Source organism: Typopeltis vanoorti, chromosome 9 (genome assembly GCF_054136105.1).
Source record: "Typopeltis vanoorti isolate ZY-2024b chromosome 9, IOZ_Tvanoo_1.0, whole genome shotgun sequence".
Taxonomy (NCBI): domain Eukaryota; kingdom Metazoa; phylum Arthropoda; class Arachnida; order Uropygi; family Thelyphonidae; genus Typopeltis; species Typopeltis vanoorti.
In genome coordinates this window covers 647,528-660,025 of record NC_143557.1, presented here as the reverse complement: position 1 = coordinate 660,025, position 12,498 = coordinate 647,528, and the positions used below count along the sequence as shown (strand labels likewise).

At 35.8% G+C, this 12,498-nt stretch overlaps 1 protein-coding gene across 2 annotated transcripts in view; it reads left to right on the top strand.

The window, feature by feature from the left end:
- Positions 1–12,498, top strand: part of Arpc1 (Actin-related protein 2/3 complex, subunit 1A) — a 380,782-nt gene that overhangs the window by 160,168 nt on the left and 208,116 nt on the right. The gene's annotated exons all lie outside the window — the stretch shown is intronic.

The following is a 12,498-nucleotide window of genomic DNA, read 5'->3' as shown; positions in this document are numbered from 1 at the left end:
AGAGGCAGTGAAGGAAAAGAAGAAAGTATACCAAAAGTTCCTGTCAAATAAGTCAGCTTGTGGTCTTAGAGAATATAGAGACAAATGCAAGAATGCTAAACACTGTGTAAAACTAGCTAAACAAAAGTCATGGGAGGACTTTGGCAAGAATATAGAAAATAAATATCAAGAAGGTGGCAAAATATTCTGGAGGTTGTTAAAGAAGCTTAAGAATGGAGGAAAAAGTGCTGTAAAAGGAGTTAGAGATGATAAAGGTGACATGAAAACAGGAGATAAAGATATCCTTGAAGTATGGAGTAATTACTTTGAAAAACTGCTAAATGAAACAAACAGTGATGACAGCACAGCGATAAAAAAAAAAAACACTGACCAGGCATGCAGTCAGGAATACATATCCATACTTGAAGTAGAAAAAGCCATCAAAGGCTTGAAATGTGGAAAGGCAGCAGGAGTAGATGATATTCGACCAGAAATGCTGACGTATGGTAGTATTAGAGTCTTACAGTGCCTGCACTGCATAGTTCAGAAAGCCTGGAAAGAGGGACGAATTCCCGATGATTGGAGTAGAGCTCTCATAGTACCCATATATAAAAAGGGAAATAAAACTGCATGTGAGAATTGCAGAGGTATTTTCATACTGAGTGTTCCTGGCAAGATCTATGCAAGTATACTTGAGAAACGGTTGAGAAGAATTGTGGAAGAAAAGCTGGGTAAAGAACAAGCTGGATTCAGGCCAAATAGAGGCTGTCAGGATCAGATCTTCACTTTACGACAAATAGTCGAGAAAGCATGGGAATATAACAAAGATCTGTATTTAAGTTTTGTCGATTTGGAAAAGGCATATGACAAGGTGCCAAGAGAGAGAAGCTATTCAATACACTACAGTTATATGGTGTCAATGGGGCATTATATCAAGCAATACTTCGTCTTTATTTGAGTTGTAAGTCAGCAGTTAGAATTGAAGGAAGTACAGGAAGATTGTTTAATGTTAAATCTGCTGTGAGACAAGGATGTACATTATCCCCTCTGTTATTAATTATCTATATGGATCACATTATGAAGGAAAGTGGTATTAAACATGATATCAAAATTGGAGATGTTAATGTCAGCTCTTTGCTTTATGCGGATGATGTTATACTTCTAAATAAATTTGCTACAAGTCTGCAAGATTCTGTGACTAAATTGAATAGCTGTTGTAATAGATATGGTATGAAGGTCAGCAATAAAAAGACAAAGACAATGAAAATAGGCAGAATCATTGAAAATGGTCAACTGTGTTGTGAATGGAGAACCTGTGGAACAAGTAAAACATTTCAGCTATTTAGGCACGATTTTTACTGAACATGGTAAATTAAATATAGAAATAGACAACAGAATCAGCAAAGCTGGTATGGTGGGAAGTCAATTGAATAAATTCCTATGGAATAAGAGAGAAATCAGTCGGAACACTAAATTAGCTGTGTACAAGACAGTGTTCAAACCAATTTTAACTTATGGATCTGAGAGCTGGGTCAGAAGTAAAACACTTGACCAAAGACTAGAGACCACAGACATGAGACTCCTGAGAAAGATTATAGGCATGAACAGATGGCATCAATGGCAGTATCATATTAAAAATGAGGATATTAGGAAAGAACTTGACATTGTCAGCATCCAGGAATGCGTTAGCAGAGCTAATCTTAGGTGGTATGGTCACTTAAACAGAATGGGCGAGGAAAGATTAGCAAAACAAGTGTTCTCTGCCAGGTTGGCAGCAAAACGACCCAGAGGAAGACCAAGATATAGGTGGATTGATACGGTACAAAATGCTTTAGACGATAGAAATATAAGATCTGATAATGTTGGAGTCTTGACAAGTAACAGACTCATTTGGAGGAAAATTGTAGATAGAAAATTAATAATGATGTAATTTTTTTCATGTAGTACTATCATATCCTGTACACCCCTTGAGGGTACATGGCAGGAATTTGATGATGATGAATTAATTACTCCAGACATCTTGAATATTTTTATCTTCAATTTTCATGTTGCCTTTATCATCTTTGATTTCTTTTACAGTACTCTTTCCTCCATTTCTAAGCTTTTTCAATAGCCTCCAGAACATTTTGCCATCTTTCTATCCCCCCCCCTATTCTTACTATAGTCTTCCCACAACCTTGGTTTAGCTACTTTTACACGTAGCGCTAAGATTTTTGTCAGTATTCTTTTAGGGCATGTGCTGATTTTTTGCTAGGAATAACTTTTGGTATGATTTGTTCTTTAACATCAACCATGGTATTCTTATTTTTCTGTCCTTGTGGACAACTTATTCACATCCTAGTTGAATCAATCAATCTGTTTTCTTCAGAGTTTGCAACTGAGACTCCTCCAAGGTTTGATTCTTGTTTTAAAACTTTAATTTTTTTCTTCAGTAATGTTTGTATAGTTAAGTCTGCAGTTTATCTGTTCAACTTTAATTATTTTTAAAACTTTCTTACATAGTGTTCTTTTCACTGGGGTATTCATTTTCCTAATTAAAACTAAAATCCTGAAATTTTAAATCCTCTGTATACCATGGTGTACACCATTGTATCCTCAACCAGCATGAAGATATCTCTATAAACAATAACACAGTCAATGAGGCTTGCATCTTCTCTCCACATGAACTTGTGTACATTTTTCTGTTGGAATAGTGTTAGTAATGACTAGTCTATGTTGTGTGCAGAAATTCAGAGGACACATTTCAGAAATAAGTTTCATTGTCCATTTCTCCTTTGTAAAGTTTTCCTACTTGAAAATGAATTCCAATCAGTAAGTTTATCTTCATGTTTGATGTTGAATGCTATTGCTACTCCTTTCTTTCCTTGATCATTATTGCCTAAATGTAACATCATATACTTATTTAGTAAGATCTCGCCTGTTTTTGTCTCTGTAATGCCAATTATGACCATGTACTTTTTCAGTACCATAAGTTCGATTTCCTTTCCTCTGATACTCCTTATACCGATGGTTCCAATCTTCAGTTCTGATGTTGGGTTTATTCTTCTTCTGCTAACTGTTGAGTTGGATTTGTTCCAGTAGCTGAGTTTCAACTATTCTTCCTGGTTCGCTTGTTCACATTTCTTAAAGCTGATGTCGGAGTGTTTTTTTTTTTTGCTGTGACCCTTCAAAGGGTTCTGTGTAACCTTTGGGCTCTAAGTTCTGATGAAGATTTAGATATTTCTAACAAAATCCACAAATTCACCAAAGTAAATGTAATCATAAACAAAACATTATAGCTTGCAATAGTTACCAAAATAAAGCAATCTAAGAATGTATAGTATTTTATCAAAATGAACGTTATTATTACATGACACCGCCAAGCAGTCCAAAGAATCATCAAGGGAGGGTACCTACTTTACAAGTCTCCCTCTCCACTACTCAATCCACCAACTACAGCGAACCGTGTCATCTACACCAATGGCATCTACTGCCCCTCACTAATATTTTCACAGACAATCACAAACATCCATACCCACTGCAGGATTTGAACTCGCAGCCTTTTGGTTGGAGAGTGGATATGCTAACCACTCGGCTAACCAGGCTGGTGTGGAGGTGAAGCACAAACTATTAGAAAAGAATCCTTGTAGCAAAAGTGAAATATATGTGAGAAGAATAGCAGGTTATACAAGACCAAATGAAAAGAGAAACGAAAACACCCTAAAAGAACTAAACCATAAATAAGTAATGGAAGCAATAGGAAAATGGGAAAAGAAAACCCATCTAAAATGAATAACATATGGTAGAATATCCAGTAAGATGATCAAACTACAAACCAAAGGGTTGAAGAAACTGAGGCAGACTGTGAAAGTAGGAAGAAGAAGAAGAATGTTTCTCTTTTTTGTATTGAAGGATCATGTGATGTATTAGTTAAACATAATATGGATTTTACTTGTGTAAATTTTTTTATACAAGTAAAATCCATATTATGGAGAGATAAAATTTTTGCCTCAGTATCAAGAACATCAGTATGACTTTCAAATTAAACAACTAGTACATTTTCGAGCATTTTTATTGATGAATCTACTAGTTCTAATTGGTTAATTTGAGAGTCATTCTAGAAGTTGTCCTTGATACCAGAGAAAAAAAATTATGCTAATAAATTTACATAAATAAAATGCATATTGTGTTTAACTAGTTACCATGTCTTTCATTCCAAATCGTCAAGTTATGTGTATTATTGGTTGTAGTTCCTTTAGGAGATGAAAGGAGCAAGAGATTTAGGTGTACTAGCTGACAGAAAATTGAAGTTCAGTGGTTCTATTTCAACATTTGGCAAAGATAGCATAGAGGAAAATTGCACTGAGCAGAACACTGGCAAGTTAGGATAAAGATGTGTATCTCTTCTAAGGCCTTAATCTAATCCACTTGCATCTCTGCTTATGTGCAAATCTGTTCACTTGGGTTTTGAGGGAAAGGGTAGAAGTGGATATCAGGATTGTGAAATGTGGGATTAGATTAACATGTTCACATTGGGATGTGTCTCATGCATAAGCCACGAGATATAATGTATGGGACACTTCCCGTCATGAATTTTTAAGGGACGCTGGATTTCATTTTGGCAAATAGGCTGAAAAGAGTTATATAGAAAATTGAAGTTAATTACAAGCATTGTCAACAAGAAGATATAAAGCTGATTCTGTGGGGCACAAGTGAAGAATGTTGCGAGCTGATATGGTGTGAGTATAATGATAAATGAATGTAAAGTAAACATACTGTAAGCAGTTGTCATCCTAAGATTATAATTTGTTAACCTTTGTTGACCAAGTAGAGATCATATGCAATCAAGCTATAGGTTTAAACTGCAATGTTTCTAAAAAAATCTTTGAGCAGTATATGATGCTAGCCTGATTCTTATATTATCTAAATAAATCACAATAAAATTTAAAAATTTCACAAAAGAAAACAAAAGTCATTTCATTTTAAGGTTAGGATCATGCTAGATCAAAAATAGTTATAGAAAATAAAATAGAACAGATACACAGTTTAATTATTTAGGCTGCATAATAACACATCTAAAAGATAAAGATGTAAATGAAAAAGTGGAGAAATTTCAGAAAATCTGTGGAACAATTAACAGGATGCTGAATATATTAAAAAAAAAAAAAAAAGAGAAACAACTAAAATTTTATAAAGTAATGGCCATTCCCACTCTATTATATGCTTCAGACACATCGACTATTAAAAAGAAAGATGAAAGTAAAATACAAACTGCAGAGATGAGATTTTTAAGAGCATTTTAAAGAATGCACAAAATTGGACCATATAAAAAATGAAGATATCAGAAAAGAACTAGATATTCATGATATAAATGAAAAAGATCAAGGAATATAAAGAGAAATGGAAAGATATACACCAAATGGAGAGAGAGGAAAACCAGCAGCAAGATGCAAGACCAGTGAAGCTGGAACAGGCAAATGCCTAATCCTTGAAGAGAAGAAGAAAAAATTTGAGACCGTATTAATGTCCAACTGTCCTAATTTAAACTGAATTATCTGATATAACTTTCTAAATATTTTATCTAGTTTTCCAAGACATTTGGCTAGTTTCACTTGTAACTGTTTTAGTCTTATGTTGTATTATTAACTTGTTTCTGTATATATCTCATATGCCTGAGGGTAACCTGTATGTTGCAGTCCAAATGTTGAGTTTGCAAGTTTTTTTTCATACGAAAGTTTCAAAACTCATATTAGTTGATACTGTATGCAAACCTAAGGGTTAAGTAATCCAGAAATGCAACTTTTTTTTTCAAACCACTTCATGCCTTCTATAAGCAGTGTGATGATTCCACATTTTGTGTTGAAATTCATCTACTAGCTAAAAATATTCAGACTTCCATTCCATTCCATTCTTTGAACAAGCTAGTAATTCAAATGTTTCTCATAAGTTAGTATTTGATTGCACATCTTTTGTCAATGGGGGAAAATATGTATACTGAAAGTCTATTTTGCACTTGATTAGACTATAATAAATTTAGTTTAATCCTTTATCCAAGTGTGAGCAAACAAAGTTTGCACCTCAAAATATCTTCAGGGCTGAGGTAAGGTAGTGCAACTTGTAGCAAAGGTGGCCAAGCTACCATCACTCCTATCTCAGTATCTCCCATAATGAAAAACACATCTCCTTGCAGATATGTATAATGTTATGCATTAAGGGAAGGGCCACTACCCATGCCGGTTTCGACCTTTATTGAGGTCTCGTCAGTGGGAGCACAGGCCCTGAAGTGGAGATACCAGGAAAAAGCAATGGAGAGGTCATCTTTACCTATAGGAGTTGCCATAAGGTGTGCCACCTTATTAAATTACTCTGGTAAAGATGGAAAAATAGGTAAAGATGACCTCTCCATTGCTTCTGCCTGGTATCTCCACTTCAGGGCCTGGCTCCCACTGACGAGACCTCAATAAAGGTCAAAACCGGTATGGATAGTGGCCCTTCCCTTAATGCATAACATTATACATATCCCGCAAGGAGATGTGTTTTGCATTATGGGAGATACTGAGATAGGAGTGATGATAACTTGGCCACCTTTGCTACGAGTTGCCTGGTGTTGTACTATCTTACCTCAGTCCTGAAGATATTTTCAGGCGCAAACTTTGTTTGCTAACACTTGGATAAAGAATTAAACTAAATTTATTATAGTCTAACCAAGTGCAAAATAAACTTTCAACATCTTTCTCTAAATCCAGAGTAATTTAATAATAAGGTGGCACTCATTTTTGAAATTATGGATTCTACAACCGTGTTAAACTAACTCTTTTTATTATCCCGACGTTTCAATCTTCATATGAAGATCATCTGGAGCATACAATACAAGCCGCGTTACATTTCAAACTGTAAGCTAGAGAAACAATGATTTGATCACATGCTACTCACTGGCATGACCTCTAGTGAAAAAAAAAAAATAAATAAATAAAAAAAAAATACATCAAGCTAGATTTAATTTATGATTACATGAATAAACATTCTTGCTTACAGGTCGTTTTCCCTTCCAGTAACAGTGATGTCCTATTTCTATTATTACAATTGTTATTTTTGATTTAAAAAATAAAATTATAAATTACCACATGTATAAACATTCTTTCTTATAGATTTTTTCTTTAACAGTGATGTCTTATTTTTTAGTATTAAAGTTATTTTAGATTTAGGATCCTGGATTTTCTACAGTCCTGTTTATAGTTGTTCTCAGAGAGGAAGGATTCGTGGGATGACTTCATATGTTTGGGATTTTTAGACCATCATTATTATTTAGATTGGGGTGGTTGATAATCTCACAAGCTTCCTTAAATTTGCGTTCATACCATGTTTTGGTGTGATGTAGACAACTAGTGCTTTTCCAGTCAATTCTATGTAAAGTGTTCAGGGCATGATCAGAAAGGCCAGCTTCACCATAATTATTATATTTAATGTGTCATTTATGTTCTTTTTGTCTAATGGATTGAAACCACTGTGAAAGGATTAAAAAATATTGAATTCTTCCAATATTTTTTCTGTTACTAAGACATCATCAGGGAGTGCAATTAGACTTGCAACACATACATGCAATAAAGGCAACATAAAACTGAATGAAACACAAACTAAAGTCCTCACTAGATGGGGCCTAGTATGTAAACTTGGATCTCAAAGTATTAGTATTTCCCGTATTTTAGGAATTTTAATGCAACTGTATTTATTCAATGTAGACTGATTTCTGGGAGCAGCTGAAGATTCCAGAAATAGCCTTTCTCTTCTAAATTTACTGCAATGGAGCACAGTGGTCTTTTTTCAGTTGATTCTATGGGCTATATCCAAAGCATAGTCTACAAGGTCCAATTGACCATAGTTATGACTGCAGATGTATTTCTTGTGTTCTTCCATGCAGATGTTGGCTTGTCTTGCTGTCTGTCCATAGGCCAGCTTGCAGGAATAGGGCACTTTATATACTCCCAGCACAGAAAGTGGAGGGAGCTGATCCTGAGTAAAACACATAAGGGTAGAAAGCCTTTGGTAAGGCTTGAAAGCCATGCAGATATTGTATTTCTTTAAGATCCTGGCTGTTTTTTTCTGGAGTGCTTTGTACATAGGGGATGATTACTTTACTAAAATCTTTCTGATCAGGAGGTCAAGGACTAGGGAAAGGATTATTATTTCTTTATTTTATTTATTATTATTATATTTTTTATTTATTTTTTGATACTGTGGGAACTGTAGCTATTAGATAATGAGGTGTGGTGTATAAGCTTATTGGTTAGTGCTTTAATTATACCATATTTTTTGCTGGAGGGATGGGAAAATTTGTGTGTATACATATTCGTATCTGCCTGTGTGAGTGAGTTTCCTGTATACTGAAAAGGACAGATCACCATTGGGTAGATATGTTACCAAGGTCTTTCATCCACGTGTTTCACCTAGTTTTGTTTTGTTGTTGTGTGTGCACACACGAGAATATGACTACTAGTGTCATATTGTACTCCTTGACAATATGCAGTAACAGATGAAATATTGGAAGAATTAAATATTATTTTTAACCCTTTCGTAATGCTATGTCACCCCATTAAGCCTCTAATGTGTGTGTGTGTGTGTGTGTGTTAATATTTTGTTAATATTTAGTTGTATGTGCATTTCATTTAATCATTATTTTAAATAAAATACACTATAATTCAGAGATAATGTATTTCTCTCTGAAATTAAAGCAGCAGCATGATAGCAGGCAACAGCACCTCTTCTAATTATGAGATTGTAAAAGTCAGTCAAGCTGGCTTCTTTTAAGTTACATCCAGCTTTATTCACTTTTTTTTTCTTTATGGAAATCTTAGGAAAATAAGAAGCAACAAAGCATGGAAACAGGTAAGTCAGGTAAGTGACATTGCTAGTAAAAAGAAAGAAGTTATTTGGTATGGAGACTCCATAATAAAACATGCTATTGATGAAAGGGTTATAAAATTGAGTTTTCCTGGAGCAAAAATTAAAAATATAACTCAAGTAATTCAAAAACAGAAAAGAAAACAAATCCAATCTTCCCTCAATCTTTGAAGAAAGACTGGATTTATATAAGAGGGATGGCCTACATCCGAATGCATTTAGTATCGGGGGTCTGGAAAAACTAATAACTGGTATGAGACCTAACACAGAGAGTCAGGGAAACTAAATTCTAAAGGGAGGAATGGTGTGAGTGTAAGAGCGGCAATGGTATATAACTGTGTTAATGACGGGAATGGGCTTTGTCATGGAAATGTTGACGAGGCGAGAACGATTTCGGGTTTGTGTTCGTCCGGTTCGGACCCATCATGTGTGCAAAGATGTCTACATGTGTAAGGCATTAGAGAAGAATAGAGATCTGCAAGTTGTCCAACTGTGTCAGGCAGACTGCAAACAAGAGTAGACAAAAGAACATGCAGGTAGATAATTATGTCTGTACACAAATGCTAGGAGTATCAGAAACAAAGAGGTAGAATTTGTTGCCTTAGTCAACATGTTGTGGCCTCAGATTGTAGGAATTAGTGAAACCTGGCTATCAGAATCAGACCTCCTAATAACCTACTGGTATCGAGTGTAATGGGTAATTTTTAGGAAGGATCGAGTGGATAGGAGAGGAGGGGCATGCTGCTAATGATATTGGATGACTTAAATCCAGTTAGTTGAGACCTATGAATGTAGTGATACTACTAACAGTATTTCATGTGGCAGTGAGTTTGAAGCCATCTGGTGTGAGGTGGAATCTAACAAGACAAATTACACAGTGGGGTGTTGTTACAGACCTGTTGGATCGGTTGCTGGTGATGAAGAAATGCATCACCAAATAGAAAAGACGAGCACGAAAAGAGTAATCATAATGGGAGACTTTAATTATCCAAATATTGACTGGGTAGCAGTAGAATCTCATGAGAAGAATGAAAATGCATTTATTGAGCTATAATAAATTTAGTTTAATCCTTTATCCATATACACTTGGATAAAGGATTAAACTAAATTTATTATAGTCTGACCAAGTGAAAAATAAACTTTCAACATCTTTCTCTAAATTCAGAGTAATTTAATAAAAAGGTGGCACACCGTTTGGCAGCTCCTATTGGAGGAGATGACCTTGCTAATGCTTCTGCCTTGGTATCTCCACTTGGGCCTGACTCTGACTGAAGAGACCTCAATAAAGGTCGAAACTAGTCTGGGTAGTGGCCCTTCCCTTAATGCATAGCATTATACATATCTGCAAGGAGATGTGTTTTGCATTATGGGAGATACTGAGATAGGAGTGTTGGTAGCTTGCTCCACCTTTGCAAGGAGTCGCCCAGTGTTGTACCACTTTACCCCAGTCCTGAAGATACTTCAGGCGCAAACTTTGTTTGCACACACTTGGATAAAGGATTAAACTAAATTTATTATAGTCTGACCAAGTGAAAAATAAGCTTTCAACATTTATTGAGCTGTTGCAGGACAAATTCCTCAAGCAGCATGTGACAAAAGGAACTTGAGGTCAAAGAGTGTTAGATTTGATTATAGTATTAGCGGGTGTTTCGGTTAAAGACGTAACTATTCTGCCTCCAGTTAGTGATCATGCAGTACTCATTTGGGAAGTGACTAAGTTTATGAATGTTCCATTCAGAAAAGGCTATATGCTGAACCTCAAAGCAGGAAATTTTGACCAACTGAAGAGTATACTGAGTTCAGTGGAATGGGATCGGTTGCTGGATGGAAAGAATATTGACAGTGGATGGGAAGCATTGAAACAATACTTAAATGATGCATTATCAGAGAGTGTCCCGAGAGTTCGAAGAATAAATAGGAGTCCAATAGATGTGTAATCTTATTAAGCAAGAAATTCGTAAGAAAAGGATGATGTGGAAGGAATACCGTTTGCATAAGGATGACATGCGTTACGAACGTTATAAACAGCTGGCTAGAATAGTCACAACTGTTATACGGAAAGCGAAGTCTGATTATGAAAAGAAACTGGCTCTGTGTGCTAAAGACAACCCACAGGAATTCTATCGATATGTGGCAAGTAAAAGAAAGAATGAATATGAAAGAATAACTCTTCTAAATCCAGATGACGTGAGGGTTACAGATGCAGAAGAGGTTGTTCAGTTAATGAATGCCCATTTCATTAAAAGCTATCGACCCGGTGAATGCAACATTGAGCTCACTGTTACCTCTTCACTAGATGAAGAAACGCAGGTGTGTGAGGCTGAGGTATTAGAGCTGTTACACAAACTGAATAAGAATTCAGCAATAGAGGGACTGATGGAATATCAGCACATGTGCTAAAAGAGTGTTCAGCTGAACTGGCCATTCCTTTCAACAGACTGTTTAATGAGTCTCAGAACAGGGAAGATTCTGCAGGAATGGAAGGAATGTATGGTAATTCCATTGCACAATGGTGGTGCAAAAACCAATGTATCCAACTATCGACCAATTAGTATCTCAGGAGTTGTGGTAAAGAATATGGAAAAATTGGTTATGGCCCACATTCAGAAATGGGTTGACAGCGAATCTCTACTTTTCAATGAACAACATGAGTTTACTAAGGGAAGTTCATGTTTTAGCAACTTGCTCACATTCTATAACAATGTTACCATTGAACTAGACAAGGGGAATGGATACACCATGATACTTTTGGACTTTGATAAGGCTTTTGACAGAATACAGCATGTCAGACTGCTGCATAAATTGGAGAAAATGTGTTTGGGTTATACAATATTAGCATGGATAAGAGGATGGCTGACTGACAGATATCAGAAAGTGGTATACGGGGGATCCGAGTCTGTAAGGTTTAGGGTAACAAGTGGTGTACCACAAGAATCAGTGCTTGGTCCACTGTTATTCAATCTGTACATTAATGATATTGGGAAGGATCTGACAAGTGACATAGTTATTTGCTGATGATGCAAAGATAGGTAGGGTAATCTGGAATGCTGCTTTTATGCAATCTTTGCAGAATGATTTGAATAGGCTGGAATTGTGGGTATGGGAAAATGGGTGTCAGTTAAATGTCAGTAAATGTAATTCATTCACTTCGGCATGATTAGATATCCAGTGTCGTATTATATCGGTGGGATTAGGCTAGAAGAAACTGATGAGGCTAGGGATCTTGGAGTGTTAATAGACAGTTGAACTTTAGAGACCATGTGTCAAAGATTGCAAATACAACTCAAAAGATAATTGCAATGCTGAAACGAACGTTCACATGTAAAGATAAGGATGTTATTTTGCCTCTTTACAAGGCCTTGATAAGACATCACTTGGACTATTGTGTGCTGGTCTGGTTTCTGCTGTGATTCTGATATATTGGAGAGAGTACAAAGGAGTGTGTTAAAAATGATATCAGGATTGTGGAATACTGATTATGAAGACAGATTGAGAATTTGTAGACTGCAGACACTAGCAAACAGGAGAAAGAGGGGTGATATGATTGAGACTTACAAACTTCTGAAAGGGTCATAAAGGATTTCAATTTATGGAGGGTGAGGAAAGGATGAGAGGGCATTCTTGGAAGCTGAGAATGAAGGC